The sequence below is a fragment of the Kogia breviceps genome, chromosome 4, assembly GCF_026419965.1.
Source record: "Kogia breviceps isolate mKogBre1 chromosome 4, mKogBre1 haplotype 1, whole genome shotgun sequence".
Taxonomy (NCBI): domain Eukaryota; kingdom Metazoa; phylum Chordata; class Mammalia; order Artiodactyla; family Physeteridae; genus Kogia; species Kogia breviceps.
The window spans coordinates 102837381-102853425 of NC_081313.1; positions in this window are offsets into that span (position 1 = coordinate 102837381).

The following is a 16045-nucleotide window of genomic DNA, read 5'->3' on the forward strand; positions in this document are numbered from 1 at the left end:
AAAGCCCAGATGCTCGGCCAAGAGTGCCTCAACGACTGCAGTTTCTCACTTGTTTTTGCTTGAATTATAATTGGGCAGATCTCTATTTCTCAGCCCATTATGTAGCTTTAGCATGCTCCCCTTTGCCTCCGTCGCTACCTCTGCTTGACTTGGCTTCTTCCAGAAGGAGCCTTTTGCCAATCTGCTGTGCCTCTGAAATCTGAGAAGGGTCATTCATGGTTTTGACAAATCCTTTTACCTACATGGCAATTTTAAAAGGTACAAAAATGACCCTAGCCCCAATCAGTTTTCCTCCAGATGGTTGGTAGCTTAGGAAAAAAAAAAGTTAACTAGAAGCTGGCATCTGGGTGGAAACAAAGGATGCTTAGAGCCAGGCATCTACAATGGAAAGTAATATCAGTATAAAGCTTCACACCTGCTGAAAGAAGGTAATGGAGACCAGCAGAAGCAGATTTGTTAAGCGTGCACATCCTCCATTCAGAGCCTTTTGTGAACAGTTTTCCAGCCTGCCTAAGGGATCTCGGTCTTCAAAAAGAACAAAGCTTCATCTCAGAGTGTGAAACTGGGTATTGCATTGCATGATATGTAACAGTATTAGTGTTAGCTTGACTTCATCAGGAGATGGGCAGGTAGAGTAACTCATGGAGGATGGCAGCTGCTGGTTATACCTATTTCGGAAGAACAGTCAGAGCCCCTGGTATTGGTTTCTTTCTTTTTTTTTTTTTTTTTTTTTTTTGTGGTACGCAGGCCTCTCACTGTTGTGGCCTCTCCCATTGCAGAGCACAGGCTCCGGATACGCAGGCTCAGCAAACATGGCTCACGGGCCTAGCCGCTCCGAGGAATGTGGGGTCTTCCCAGACCGGGACACGAACCCGTATCCCCTGCATCGGCAGGTGGACTCTCAACCACTGCGCCACCAGGGAAGCCCTGGTATTGGTTTCTTAAGTGAAACATCAAATTAAGCGTCCAGATTTATCTCGTTGAAAGTCATGGGATATTTTTGCTCCTAAAGCTTAAAAGAAAAATGTTATGGAAATGTATTGAAGCCTCAAAAATAAGCAAGAATCTATGATAGGATAATTAACCATGATGATTTTAAGATATTAAAGTCATTGGGTGAGCATTTGTCATTCAATCAGATGATTCCTATGTGAAGAGCAACTCTTAACATTTTCATCTAAGACACCTTACTAGCATGTGCCATCACAATTACTTGAGGCAGATATTATTACTATTCCCATTTTACAGATAAGGACACTGACAGGTAAGGAGACTTTCCCAAGACCAGTGGTTTCCATGTAGCAGAGTTGGGATTCGAATTGTTTCAGTCCAAACCCATGCATCTAACAGCTACTATATTTGGCCTATATAAGAACATTTATCAACTGTATATTAAGTGCCAAACATTATTATAAGCTCTTTACAGCTACCCAACGAGGTAGGTGTATTTATTTACCCCATTTTCTAGAAGAGGTCTCCACAACTAACCACGCTGCCCAGTAGTTTTCAAACTTCAACAGGCTTCAGAATCACCTGGAGGGCTTGTTAAAACATAGGTTGCCGAGCCCTATCTCCACTGTTTCTGACTCAGTAAGTTTGGGTTGGGGTCCAAGAATTTGCCTTTTCACATGTGATCCTGATGTTGCTGGTCTGGAGACCACACTTTGAGAACTACTGCACTAGCCTCTACAATATTACTTATAAATAATAGGTAGAATTTATTATCCCAGATCCTTCACATCCATGTTACACATTTCTAATCCTCAGAAGACAGATATTATCCCTGTTTTATACCTGAGGAAAATTAGGTTGTGAAAAATTAGGTAAGTTGCACAGCATCACACTGATAGCAGCAGAGTCAGGACCCAAATTGACAGCTGACCCTCAATGCCCAAGCTTTTCTCAATAGCCCACCCAGCCCTCCAGCCAAGTGGTCTACCAAACTGACTAGGTATTGAGTAGCCCTATAGTATAAGGGCTGTAGTACAAAGGATGTGCCTTATACAAACATCATTGTCTTATTAATACAAATAAATAATTATGATTCCCTGGGATGTGCAGAATAGTACCCCTGTCTTGATACATTGTTTAGAAAAATCAAATTGTTTTGTGCATGTCAGCAACGTGTAAAAGGACTAGATACATCATACAGGTAAAAAGAGGATTTTCATGACCAGAGATGCTTTCATCATTGAGAAAAAAGTTTAAGTCAAGTCATTAAAATATCTTTTCATCTAGTAATGGACGGTGACATGGAGAAGAAGAGGGATGAATGGGGGACTCCCAGGGAATGGATATTTATGGGTATATAGATTTGTAAGTTTAGTTTTCTAAATTGAATAGCTCTAATATTAAGAAGAGATTAAAAGATCATAAGCTTTTTCACCTCTCAACACCAAGTTAGCAACAATATATAAATTATTAGTATTACTCCACTCAAAGATGAGTCTGTGCACTAAAGCCCAAAGAGCACCAGAAAATGGATTTGCACAGTTCATTTGCTTGTGCTCTATGCTGAAGAGGAAAAAAATTCAAACTGCCGGAGAGAGATTTTTATCTACCACATCAGCTAACCTCCTTTCTTTTCTCCCAATTGGAAATTAAATTTGTAAGCATCACTTTTTATTTGCCTAAGTGTGTCAATGTAACATGAATGCTAACCTATGATCCACTAATATTTGAAGCAATTATATTAAATTCCATTTTTGAAGTCACAATTTTATGCAGCTTTACAGAAAAGAACAACCAAATGAACGTTAAAGTCTTTGTTGTAATGGAGAGAGTTTGGTTTGGTTTTGGCTTCAAACAAATCTGCATCAGAATATCTAGTTTGTCTCTTCTTCCTAGTTTTTCCTTGGGTGTATGTGATTTAACCTCTCTGAAGGTCAGCATCTCTCTGTGTAAGCTGGTGATGCTAATACCTACTGCATAAATTTGTCATGAGAACATTTTTGAAGGTCTTGGGAGATAACGTTTGTTTGGTTTTCCCAGATTTTCCTAAAGGAAAATTGAAGAATGTCCAAAGCATATGAGGAATGTCCTTTGACTGTTTTGGTAGAGTTCATTTTTCTGATGTCTTTCTCACTTTCTTGTCTGGGAAGCAGTGGAAATAGAATACCAGATCAAAGGATAGACATGGAAGGGAGGGATGAATTTTCAAAGCCAAGCATAGAACATTTTAGAGTAGCAGAGCTTCTGGATAAGTTACGGCATTAAGGATGATGTCCTGTTTTGTAATTGCATGGGCCACTGCTCCACATCTACTTTTCCATTCTTCTCCAAGGAGGGTTTTTCCAAGCCACTCTCATGCTTGGCTCATATCAGGTGCTGTTCTTTTTCAGGGCACATGGTATTCCAGATCAATGGGAAGGAGGTCACGCAGAGTTAACCAGGTCAGAAATCAACCCAACTAAGAGATCCTGCTCAAAAAGATCCAGTTATCGTCTATTTATTCTAATATACTTTGACTCCAGTTTGTCCTAGGCTGCCAACAACTATCTATTAATAGAGATTTGGATCAGAACCTACACTAAATATAAAGTGCTGGGCTCCCCAGTGGTAGGATGCCTAACACCGCTGTGATGAGATAAGCCAAGAGTAAAGAATATCTGTGGTCTTAATTTTGGTACTGATGTGTAAAGAGTTGCTCTTTTCTGAGAAGTCAATGCAAATTAAAGTATTATAAACTAGTAATTCACTCATTCAACAAATATTTCTTGGGTGCTTACTAGGCGCTCATACTGTGCTATAAACTGGAGATACAGCAATGAACAAAACACCAAGATACATACCTTCATGAAGCTTATGTTCTGGTGACATTTGGGTGAGTTGTGAAGAACAAAAGAAAAACATTTTTAATTCCCAAGAAGAAATATCAAACATTTGATCCATAATTTAGCTAACTGGCTTACTTTTCTAAATGTCAGGCCTTGGAGGCAGTTCAAGATGGAAGAATAAGAAGATCCAGAACTCACCGCCTCCCTCTGAGGCAATGAATCTACAGCTACCTATGGATCAATTACCTCTGAAAAACACCTGCAAACTAGCTGAATAGCTCCTCCACAACAAAGGGTAACTGTATCAAAAATTATACTATAGGGGTTCAACAGCAGACTATATGAAGCAAAGAAAGAATCAGTGATGGGTTGGATGAGGTAATGGAACTCACGCAAAAAGAGCAGGAAAAAGAAAAAAAGAATTTTAAAAAGTGAAAATAGCTTAAGGGGCCTATGGGACAATATCAAGTAGACTAACATTCGCATTATAGGTGTCCCAGACAAGAGAGAGAGAATGGAGCAGAAAATTTATTCCCCTAACCTGAGGAAGGAAACAGATATCCAGATCAAGGAGGCCCAGAGAGATCCAAACTATGAATCCAAAGAGACCCATACCAAGTCACATTATGTTTAACTTTTGACATTTTAATTATAAAGATAGAATTTTAAAAGCAGTAGGAGAAAAACAACTTGCTCCATACAAGGGAACTCTCAGAACACTATTAGCATATTTCTCAGCAGAAACTTTGCAAGCCAGAAAGGCATAGCATGATATATTTGAAGTGCTAAAGGGAAAAACTTCCAACCAAGAATACTCTACACTTCAAGGTTAGCATTAAAAATTGAAGGAGAGATAAAGAGCTCCCCAGACAAATGAAAGCTAAAGGAGCTGATCACCACTAAACTGGCCTTACAAGAAATGCTACAAGAATTTTTTAAGTTGAAAAGGGCACTAATTAGTAACAAGAAAACATATTAAGATAAAAATCTCATTGGCAAAGGTAAATATACAGTAAAGATAGTAGATTAATCACTTATAAGGCTTGTAGGAAGGTTAAAAGACAAAAATGATAAAAATCTAGAACTACAATAGCTAGTTAAGGGATACACAAAATAAAAAGATGTAAAATGTGACATCAAAAACATAAAAACGTGGGAGGAAGTTTATAAATGTAGAGTTTTAAAGTGTATTCAAACTTAACTTGCTATCAACTTAAAATAGACTGTTATAAATACAGGCTATTATATGTGAGCCTCATGGTAACTACAAAGCAAGAACCTATTGTAGATACACAAAAAAAACAATGAAAAAGGGATCTAAGTATAACTTTACAGAAAGTCATCATAACATAAGAGAAGGAAGCAAGATAAGATTAAAGGGACACAGAAGAACTATAAAACAGCCACAAAACAATGAACAAAATGGCAATAAGTATTATACATAACTATCAATAATTACCTTAAATTTAAAGAACTTAATGCTCCAATAAAAAGAGAGTGGCTGAAATAAAAAACAAGACCCATCTACATGTTGCCTAAGAGACTCACTTCCAATGTAAGGACACACAGACTGAAAGTGAAGGGAGAGAAAAAGATGTTTTATGCAAATGGAAGCCAAAAGAATGCTGGAGTGGCTATACTTTTATCAAACAAACAGACTTTAAAACGAAGTCTGTAAGAAAAGAAATAAATGGGCACTGCATAATGATAAAGGGGTCAATCCAGAAAAAATATGTAACATTTGTCATATCTACGCACCCAACATGGGAGCACCTCAGAATATAAAGCAAATATTAACAGACTTAAAAAGAGACAATGACAGTAATACAAAATAGTGGGGGACTTAATATCCACTTCCATCAACCGATATATCATTCAGATAGAAAATCAATAAGGAAACATTGGCCTACAACCATACATTAGACCAGATAAACTTAATAGATATCTACATGACATTCCATCCAAAACAGCAGAATACACATTCTCTCAAAGTGCACATAGAACTTTCTCCAGGGTAGATCACATGCGATGGGCATGAAACAAGTCTCAATAAATTTAAGAAAACTGAAATTATATCAAGCATCTTTTCTGACCGCAATGGTATGAAACTAGCAGTTACAAGGAAAAACCTAGAAAAATTACAAATATTTGGAGATTAAACAACATGCTACTTAACAGCCAATGGTCAATGAAGAAATCAAAGCAGAAATTTTTAAAATACCTTGAGACAAATGAAAAAGGAAACACAACATACCAAAATGTATAGGATGCAGCGAAAGCAGTTCTAAGACAGATGTTTATAGCATTACAGGCCTTCCTTAAGGAACAAGAAAAATCTGAAATAAACAATCTAACTTTACACCTAAAGGAACTAGAAAAACAAGAACAAACAAAGCATAAAGTTAGTAGAAGGAAGGAAATAAGATCAGGGTGGAAATAGGGACTAAAAAGAAATAGAAAAGATCAATGCAACTAAGAGATCTTTCTTTGAAAAGATAAATAAAATTGACATATCTTTATCTAGACTTTCTGAGAAAAAAGAGAGAAGACAAGTAAGATCAGAAATTAAAGAGAAGTTACAAATGATATCAACGAAATACAAAGGATTATAAGAGACTACTATTAACACTTATATGCCAACAAATTGGACAACAGAGAAGAAATGGATAAATTCCTAGAAACATACAATCTTCGGAGCCAGGAAGAAATAGAAAACCTGAATAGATCAATTACTAGTAAACAGATTGAATCAGTAATCAAACCCAAAATCAAATCCCAAAAAACAAAGACCAGGACCAGATGGCTTCACTGGTGAATTCTACAAAACATTCAAAGATTTAATACCTATCCTTCTCAAACTCTTTTAAAAAACTGAAGAGGAGGAAATGCTCCCAAACTCGTTTTGTGATGTTAACATTACCCTGATACCAAAACCAGACAAGGACCTCAACCCCCCCAAAAAAATTGCAGACCAATATCCCGATGAACATAGTTGCAAAAATCCTCAACAAATATGAGCAAACAGAATTCAACAATACATTAAAAGGATCATACACCACAATCAAGTGGGATTTATTCCAGGGATGCAAGGATGGTTCAACATTCAAAAAAATCAACATGATACCTTGAATTAGCAAGATGGAGAATTAAAAAAAACATATGATAATTCCAATAGATACAGAAAAGCATTTGACAAAATTCAACACCTATTCATGATAAAAATGGCATTTTTTACAGAAGTAGAACAAATATTTCTAAAATTTGTACAGAACCACAAAAGACCTTGTATAGCCAAAACAATCTTGAGAAAGAACAACAAAGCTGGAGGTATCATGTGCCCTGATTTTACACTATACTACAGACTATAGTAATCAAGACAGTATGGTATTGGCATAACAACAGACACATAGATCAATGGAACAGAATAGAGGGCTCAGATATAAACCCATGCATATACAGTCAATTTATCTACAGCAAAGGAGGCAAGAGTATACAATGGGAAAAGAACAGTCTCTTCAATAAATGGTGTCAGGAAAACTGAACAGTCACATGCAAGAGAATGAAACTGGATCACTGTCTTACACCATTCACAAAAATTTACTCAAATGGATTAAAGACTTGAATATAAGACCAGAAACCATAAAACTCCTAGAAGAAAACATAACTGGAAAACTCCTTGACATGAGTCTAGCAATATATTTTTTGGATCCAACTCCAAAGGCAATGGCAGCAAAAGCAAAAATAAACAAATGTGACTACATCAAACTACAAACCTCTCCACAGCAAAGAAAACCATCAACAAGATGAAAAGGCAGTCTACTGAATGGGAGATTATGTTTGTAAATCATATATCCAATAAAGGTTTAATATCCAAAATATATGGTTGACATTTGAACAACATGGGTTTGAACTTCATGGGTCCACTTATACATAGAGTTTTTTCAGTCAATACATAGTACAGGACTACACAATTTGCAGTTGGTTGAATCTACAGATGAAGAACCATGGCTATGGAGGGACAACTCTAAAGTTATATGCCAATTTACAACTGCATGAAGGATTGGTACCCCAGCCTGAGTTTTTAAGGGTCAACTGTATAAAGAATTCATACAATTCATTCACAAAAAACAAACAATTCAATGAAAAAATGGGCAGAGGATCTGAATAAACATTTTCCAAAGAAGATATTCAAATCGTCAATGGGCACATGAAAAGATGTTCAACATCATTAATTTTCAGGGAAATGCAAATCAAAACCACAACAGAATACTACCTCACACCTGTAAGAATGGCTATTACCAAAAGGATAAGAAATAACAAGTGTTGGTAAAAATGTAGAGAAAAAGGAACCCTCGTGCACTGTTTGTAGGAATGTAAATTACTGCAGCCACTATGGAAGACAGTATGGAGGTTCCCGAAAAAATTAAAAATAGAACTACCATATGATTCAGCAATTATACTTCTGGGTATTTAACTGAAGAAAACAAAAAAACTTCTTCAAAAAAACATATATGCACCCCTGTGTTCATTGTAGCATTATTTACAATAGCCAAGATATGAAAACAACCTAAGTGTCCATCAGTGGATGAATGGAGATATATATATATATATATATATATACACAACGGAATAGTAATCAGCCATAAAAACTGAAATCCTGCCATTTGTGACAACATGGATGGACTTTGAAAGTACTATGCTAAGTGAAATAAGACAGGGAAAGACAAATTCCATATGATTTCACTTATATGTGGAATCTAAAAAACAAAACAAACAAACAAAACAAAATAAAACTCACAGGTCCAGAGAACAGATTGGTGGTTACCAGAGGGGAGGAGGGTCAGTGGGTAAAACGGGTGAAGAGGATCAAGAGGTACAAACTTCCAGCTATAAATAAGTTATGGTGATATAAGTATAGCATGGTGACTATATTCAATGATATGGTATTGTAAATTTGAAAGCTGCTAAGAAAAAATTTTGTAACTGTATGGTGACAGATGGTAACTAGACTTACTGTGATGATCGTTTCACAATGTATACAAATGCCAGATCATTATGTTGTACACCTGAAACTAATGTCATGTTGTATGTCAATTATACTTCAATTAAAAACAAATTCAGATCTTGTCAGCCTCATAAATCATGTTCTCCTAACTCTCTCCTGATATTCATCACCCAGCCTATTTCAATACTTGAGTGACTCAGAGCTCTCTACTTCACAGTGCAGGCTATTACATTTCTGTACATCCCATCAATTAGAAAATCCTTTTTAAAAAATGATCAAGGGCTTCCCTGGTGGCCCAGTGGTTGGGAGTCCGCCAGCCGATGCAGGGGACACAGGTTCGTGCCCCAGTCTGGGAAGATCCCACATGCCGCGGAGCGGCTGGGCCTGTGAGCCATGGCCGCTGAGCCTGCGCGTCCGGAGCCTGTGCTCCACAACGGGAGAGGCCACAACAGTGAGAGGCCCGCGTACCGCAAAAAAAAAAAAAAAAAAAAAAAAAAGATCAAAAATTTCCTTCACCCTAGATTTCCCTCTGAAGCTACAGAGCATTAACCACGTAATGAAAGATGGGGTGCCATGAGTTCGCAGTCAGTGGTAAGATGTCATCCTTAAAAGGAGAGCTTGGCTTCATTCCTGGGGTAGTGGAAGAGAAAAACCTGTCTTTGTATGGTGAAGTGGGCAGCATAGGGGCCTCCAGTGCTCCTACATTCCATAGGTGATACGCTTTCTTTTTTTTTTTAACTCTTTCATTTTTAAGTTTACTTTCTAAGAATTTTGCCAACAAAGGCACTTTTTGTCTTATTTCAGAGACTTAACACTGTGTAGAAAAGCAGTAGGATAGGTACCCGCTTTCTGCAGGTAGTTTTCACAGTGTCTTTTTATGGCCTCTAAGAGAATCATTTTTTATTGTATAATGCAGTTCATGACAGTTTTGAAATGTAACCATTCAACACTTGTATTTTAGGAGAGTATATGGTAACAATAAAGAAACACAGACTCGCGCACATACACCATTCAGATGGGGTCGATCAAGATTGAATTTCCCCCTACGATGAAAGTGAGATATTTGTGTGGAAACAGGCAGGTCCCTGCCCCTAACAACTCCACCGTTAGAAGACGGAGCTTTATCTTTGCTTCAAAAGGCTGCTGTTCATTACAGCATCCATGTCAGAGACCAATAAAAAAAAGCACCAGGGAGAGTGATTACTGTGTTCTTCCAACACAAACAAATTTGTTTTCCACTAAGGATGAACACAAAGCTTTGTATCTACTAAAGTAAGCACGTTAACTATGACCCTTTCTCTGGGCCACGCTGAAGAAGAAAAGGAAGGACAAGAGATTATATACACAACCTACATATAATATATATACAATTAATATTAGCCACCCCACAGTAAGGTTAATTGTGGCTTCTCTGAACACTTAATCTGCAAGCCGTTGATAAATCCCACCCTGAATAAAAGTGGCTGGTATTTAGGTCACACAAAGTCATTGCCGTTTTTTAATTTAAACCTCGCACTAGATTAAAACACAAGAGTATTTCAGGAGGACAATTCCGAAGCCGCGGCAATAGGCTGTCATTTGGCGTAAAAAGTTTCCACAGCACACCCCAGGGACATGTTAATCAAAGCTTTTTAATGGATTCAGTCTGATCTGTGACAGGCTTTGTTCCACAGATGGCTTTTGCTGGATAGAGCTGCAAGTTATCAATAAGACACAGTAATTGCGGGGAGTGATGGAGCTGAGTTTCTGGGGCTTTCTACCATCCAGCTCTTTTTTTTTTTATTCTCAGTCGAGGCAGAAATGGTCTTGCCGTAGAAGTCAAGACATGACTTGTTTTTTCCTTTAATCTCCCAACATAGAATGAAGGGAAATTAAGCAACCAAAAAAACCCACCTGACATTAATGTATTAAAAAAAAAAAGAAGAAGAAGAAAAACCCTCACACACCTTCTCCTATTTCTCCTCCTTGTTAAATCTTTGTCTTAGACTTTTAAGCCAGGGCTGGGAAGCAAGCCTTTTAACCTGATCAAATAAATCTGTGTTAACCAGAGGCAGGCCTGGGAAGCTCCTCTGTGGGCTGGAGCAGCAACTTCTCCACCAAGTTCTCTGTTATCACTCTAAAATCAAAACAGCCAGAGGCTAAACTAATGATTTAGGATTACGCTGATCACCTATCAGAGATAGTTAGCTTTTCAGCCACTTAAGAAGGTTAATGCTCCCCATAGGATGGAAAATGTCTCGGTGCCTGTTCAAAACAGTCATGTCATAGGAACTGAACAGTTGTTTTCTTTAGTCAGTCACAGTCCTCGCTCTGGAAGATCAAAATCATTCCCTGAAAGGGCTTCCCTGGTGGTGCAGTGGTTGAGAATCCGCCTGCCGATGCAGGGAACACGGGTTCGTGCCCCGGTCCGGGAAGATCCCACATCCCGCGGAGCGACTGGGCCCGTGAGCCATGGCCGCTGAGCCTGCGCGTTCCGAGCCTGTGCTTCGCAACGAGAAAGGCCGCGGTTGTGAGAGGCCCGCGTACCGCAAAAAAAAAAAAAAAAAAAAAAAAAAAAAGTATTTAAAATCATTCCCTGGATAAGAGATATGAAGGTGGATAAGTGGATAAGCGGGGGCAGCGGCGAGATAGTGTTCAAGAGGGAACCAGCCTCATTTAAGGCACTTTTTCACAACCACCTGGCTGCCGTGGCTCCCAGCTCCCTGAGCTCATATGTCACCGCTGAAGACTCCCACACCTAGATAGCCAGCGTCAACACCTCAGCAAACAAGGAAAGAACAGTCAGACATCTGCAGGTCAGTCGAAGTGGATCTCTTACTGTTTCCCGGTGTGTTAATGTCTATGCAGCTGTTACCTCGGTTCCCTAGGCAGGAGGTCGGGCAGATTTATCAGTCTATGCAGCTCAGCTCTGAATCAACCTAGACACACACTGCATGCCTTTCCCTGTCTTTGGCAAGGAAATAAAACGGCGTAGAGATACAACCATGGGATAAAACACTTCTGACACTGTGCCTTTTATTTATCCACTCCACGCCTCCCAAATAAAGTCCAAACTCCTGAGTGGCCTTTTTGGGACTGATGACAAACAACTTTTCAGTCTCGTTTCTCCTTCTCAGCCCTACCGCTTGACTTTCATTGGTCACGTAACATATCTTGTAATTTCATCCCTCTTGTCTTTGTTTATAACATTCCATCAGCCTGAAATATCCTTCCCCTCATTCTCCACTTACCAAAGTCTTAAGCTTCAGGCCCCACTCCAATGTCATCACCCAGTGAGGTCAGAATGAACTGAGACAAGGGACAGAGTCACGGAAGGCTGAGGCACAAGGGTCATGGTCCCAGGGACCTACTGCTGTCATAAAGCTTTAGGGAGATGACTCAGCCCCCAGGCAACAGGTCATTTGTTCTCAGAATTCCGCAGCCGGTTTCTTCCAAGCAAAAGCAAACCTCTAAAACTCAGTGAAGAAAACTAAGAAAGAAAAGAAACTAACCTGGGTTCTGCCGCTGTGAGAGCCAAGCACGGACGGAGCACATTCAGGAAGTCACTCAAGAAACCATATGCCTGGTTGTGGGCTAGCATCTAGGGATGCAACACTGAAAACAAGGTCCTTGCGGAGCCCGCGGGAGATGTGGCTTTGCCTTCCAGCGTCTGTTTCCCATCTTTGGTTAATAGCTCCTTGATTATACTTGAAGACAGTGGTATTCAAACTTTAGATCATCAGGATCATCTGGAGGGCTTGTCAAGCACATTGATAAGCCCACCCCCCCAGCTCTTCTACCCAGCAGGCCTGGGGTGGGGCTAGATAATTTGCATTTCTGACAAGTCCCAGGTGATGCTGATGCTGCTGGCCCCACGAGAGCACAGGCTGAGAACCGCTGCTTTAGAAAACCACCTGATCCCCCTTCTCTCTTTCTGCTGTGTGGAGTACGGATTTAAGGGTGGTGAGGCATAAGAAAGAAGACTGGTTAAGAGATGAGTACTATGGTCTTCAATAGAGATGGTGAAGGTCCAAATTAAGGAAGTGTCTGGAGGAATGGAGAGAGGAAAAGAGAGAGTGAGTATTGAATGATTAACCAAATTTGGGAATGAGAGAGAGAAAAGAACCTACAATGTTCCTACATCTTGAGCTTAAAAAAATAAGAGACTCATATCCAAGAAAGGGTCTGTTTTATAAGCAGAAGAGACTTGTGCTGGATAATTGGTAAGAGAAAGGAGCAATGAAGCTGAAAAGTTGATACAGGAACCACAGGCATAAATGATAAGCAAGTTCTGTAAGGACAAGTGAACGCGTGAGGGGACAGGCCTGGCTCACACCCCAGGGCAGGGAGGGGGCCAAGAAAGAGAGGTAATGAAGATCATTTTGTGGGCAGGAAGTTGGGGGAGTTCATATTCAATACTTTTTTTTTTTTATGAGATAGAAGTTTCTGGGATTAGACATTTAAGGAGAGAAGTTGGTAAGGGAAGCAGAAGATCAAAACGACTAGAGACAGGTAATGTTTCTGAGAAGCACTGATAGACTCAAATGACAGCCCCAAATTTTATATCCCAAGCTGCTAAGCTCCTTTAAGCTTTATAACAACCCTCCAAGCTTCCAGTGGAATTTGAGCTCAAGGTCTCATAGCTATTAAATTGTAGACCCAGGTACTGAATCCAGGTCTATTGATTTTCACAACAGTTAAATAGTTTCCTGTGTAAGACAGCTAGTCGTTACCTAAAACAAAAGGACATGTTTTTCTGGGAGGAAGGGAGAGGATTTGGATTCTCTCTTGCTCTCTCTTCTCACAGGTGCTCAGAGCCTGCTATGGTCTGAATGTTGGCAATGCCCGCTCCCCATACCCCCATCCCTCCACCGCCATCACCAAATTCATATGTTGAAATCCTAATCCCCAAAGGTAATAGTATTAGTAGGTGGGGCCTCTGGGCGGTATTAGTAGAGTGGAGCCCTGGGGAATGGGATAAATGATTTTATAGAAGAGACCCCATGGGACTTCCCTGGTGGTGCAGTGGTTAAGAATCCACCTGCCAATACAGGGGATACAGGTATGAGCCCTGGTCCGGGAAGATCCCACATGTGGCAGAGCAACTAAGCCCGTGCACCACAACTACTGAGCCTGAGCTCTAGAGCCCACGAGCCACAACTACCGAGCCTGTGTACCACACCTACTGAAGCCTGTGCCTCGAGCCCATGTTCTGCAACAAGAGAAGCCACCACAATGAGAAGCCTGTGTACCGCAAAGAAGAGTAGCCCCCGCTCACCGCAACTAGAGAAAGCCCGCACGCAGCAACGGAGACCCAACACAGCCAATAAATAAATAAACAAATTTTTTTTTAAAAAAGCAGTACTGGCTATAAAATTAATAGGCAAAAAAAAGAGACTTTGCAGAGCTTCCTGGTCCGCTCTTCCACATGGCGACACAAGGAGAGGTCTGTGACAGGGCAAAAGGCCCTCGCCTGACCATGTTGGCACCCTGATCTCAGACTTCTCACCTCCAGAACTGTGATAATTAAATCTCTGTTGTTTATAAACCACTATGTTATTTTCCTGAAGCAGCCGAAACTATGACAGAACCCCAGTGAAGAAGCTTCTCCACAAATGTTTCTTGTAGCCCTTCGCACGCACAACATGGTGTTTCAGGAAAAGAGTGAGCCATGGCCTCATGGTCTACATAATTAACCAGCCACCACCAGGGCGTTTCCAGTATTGTCAATGCCTGTCATAAAAGTCTCCAAAACACAATTCATTTTAGCTAGTATTTAAAGTTTAAACCCCAGAGCCTCTCTGTGAAATGCTTTTCTTCCACAAAGTAAGATGTTACATTTCCCCAGAGGTAGAAATCATCACTCTAGTCCATTTTAGATGCTGAGGGATCCCATTTCAAAGTGCTTCTCATAATGGCTGTTGGATCAAACAAAGGCCCCTCACAGCACACATGTTCTCAGCAGCCTGAATGTGCCTGCCATCCTGGAGAGTACGAGAACATATTCAGAATAGAGTTACACGGCCCTGGTGTAGAAAAACTTCCTGAATGGGTAACCAGAGAAGATAACATATATAGAAACACTCACCTGTTCTCAGAACCAACCGGATCTGGTTTTGTGCATAGGTGGAAAGAACTGAGGCTGGGAACAGAGGCTTTCATTTTCCCACAGTGAAAACAAGCACCTGCCCACACACAGCCACTCACACAGACTCTCACACAGATACGGGCACACTTAGCATACCTCCACACACACATTCTCACAAAACTAGGAGTGGTTAGGAAATGTCAAGAAAATTAAAAGCAACGTCAGTCAGTTTGCCACAGCTAACTGTGTTTTTCTGTCTGTAAAAAAAAGAAAAACCTAGTATGGAAATAACTGATTTGGGGTATTTCTCCTTGCCCTCTTCAATATATATAGCATCATGTTGGCCTCCTTCAGAACAGTGGGACCATTTCTATGACAGTTGCTGGAAGCACAATACCTCCTCAGCATGCTACCTTATTTCACAAAGAGCTGTGGGTCCAGTCTTCTACTTGCTGAGAGGAAGTCTCAAATAGATATTTTGTCTCCAATCCCTGCTTGGTGTCTATTTCATTTTGCAACTGGCTAATACAGCAGTCTAATAGGACCAAGGGATAGTCAGTTCTTCCTTAAATTTTAAGAACAGCTTCCATTAATGCAACGACCACCATGAGACTAACAGAGTCTTACTTCTAACTCAGTCCCTAAGCTTAAAGTCTACAAAAATATCCTTACATTTAATAGTTTAAGAAGATTTCCAGCAACCGAATACGGCAAGAGAAGATCGTGCAGTTAAATACAGAGGTCAGATTTTCAATTCAGGATTTCAAACCTCAAATGGGCACCCCATACCTCTCCTTGCCTCAAGCCTCACACACATCCTTGGCCCTCACTCTCAGCTGACAGCTTTGCCATATACTTCATTAAGAAAACAGAAATGAAACACAAATCCTTCCTTTTACCATCCCAAGCCCACAATCCCACTTTGCTGTTCTTTCTTCCTGAGCATTAAAGACCTCCTCTCACGAAAAGCCAACTTCTTTGTTCTCCGACCTTATCACTTTCTCTCCTGCAGTCACCTTCTACCTCTCTTGCATCATCAATCTCCCACTTTCTAACAGAAAATCCCCACTGGAGTTGTTCCTTCAATGAAATAAAACAAACGAAACCAAACACCTCCTCCCCACATGCCTGCCCAGCCCCTCTACAGCCTTTCCAAGTAAATCCTCTCAAGAGTTGTCTACAAGTGCTGTCTCTACT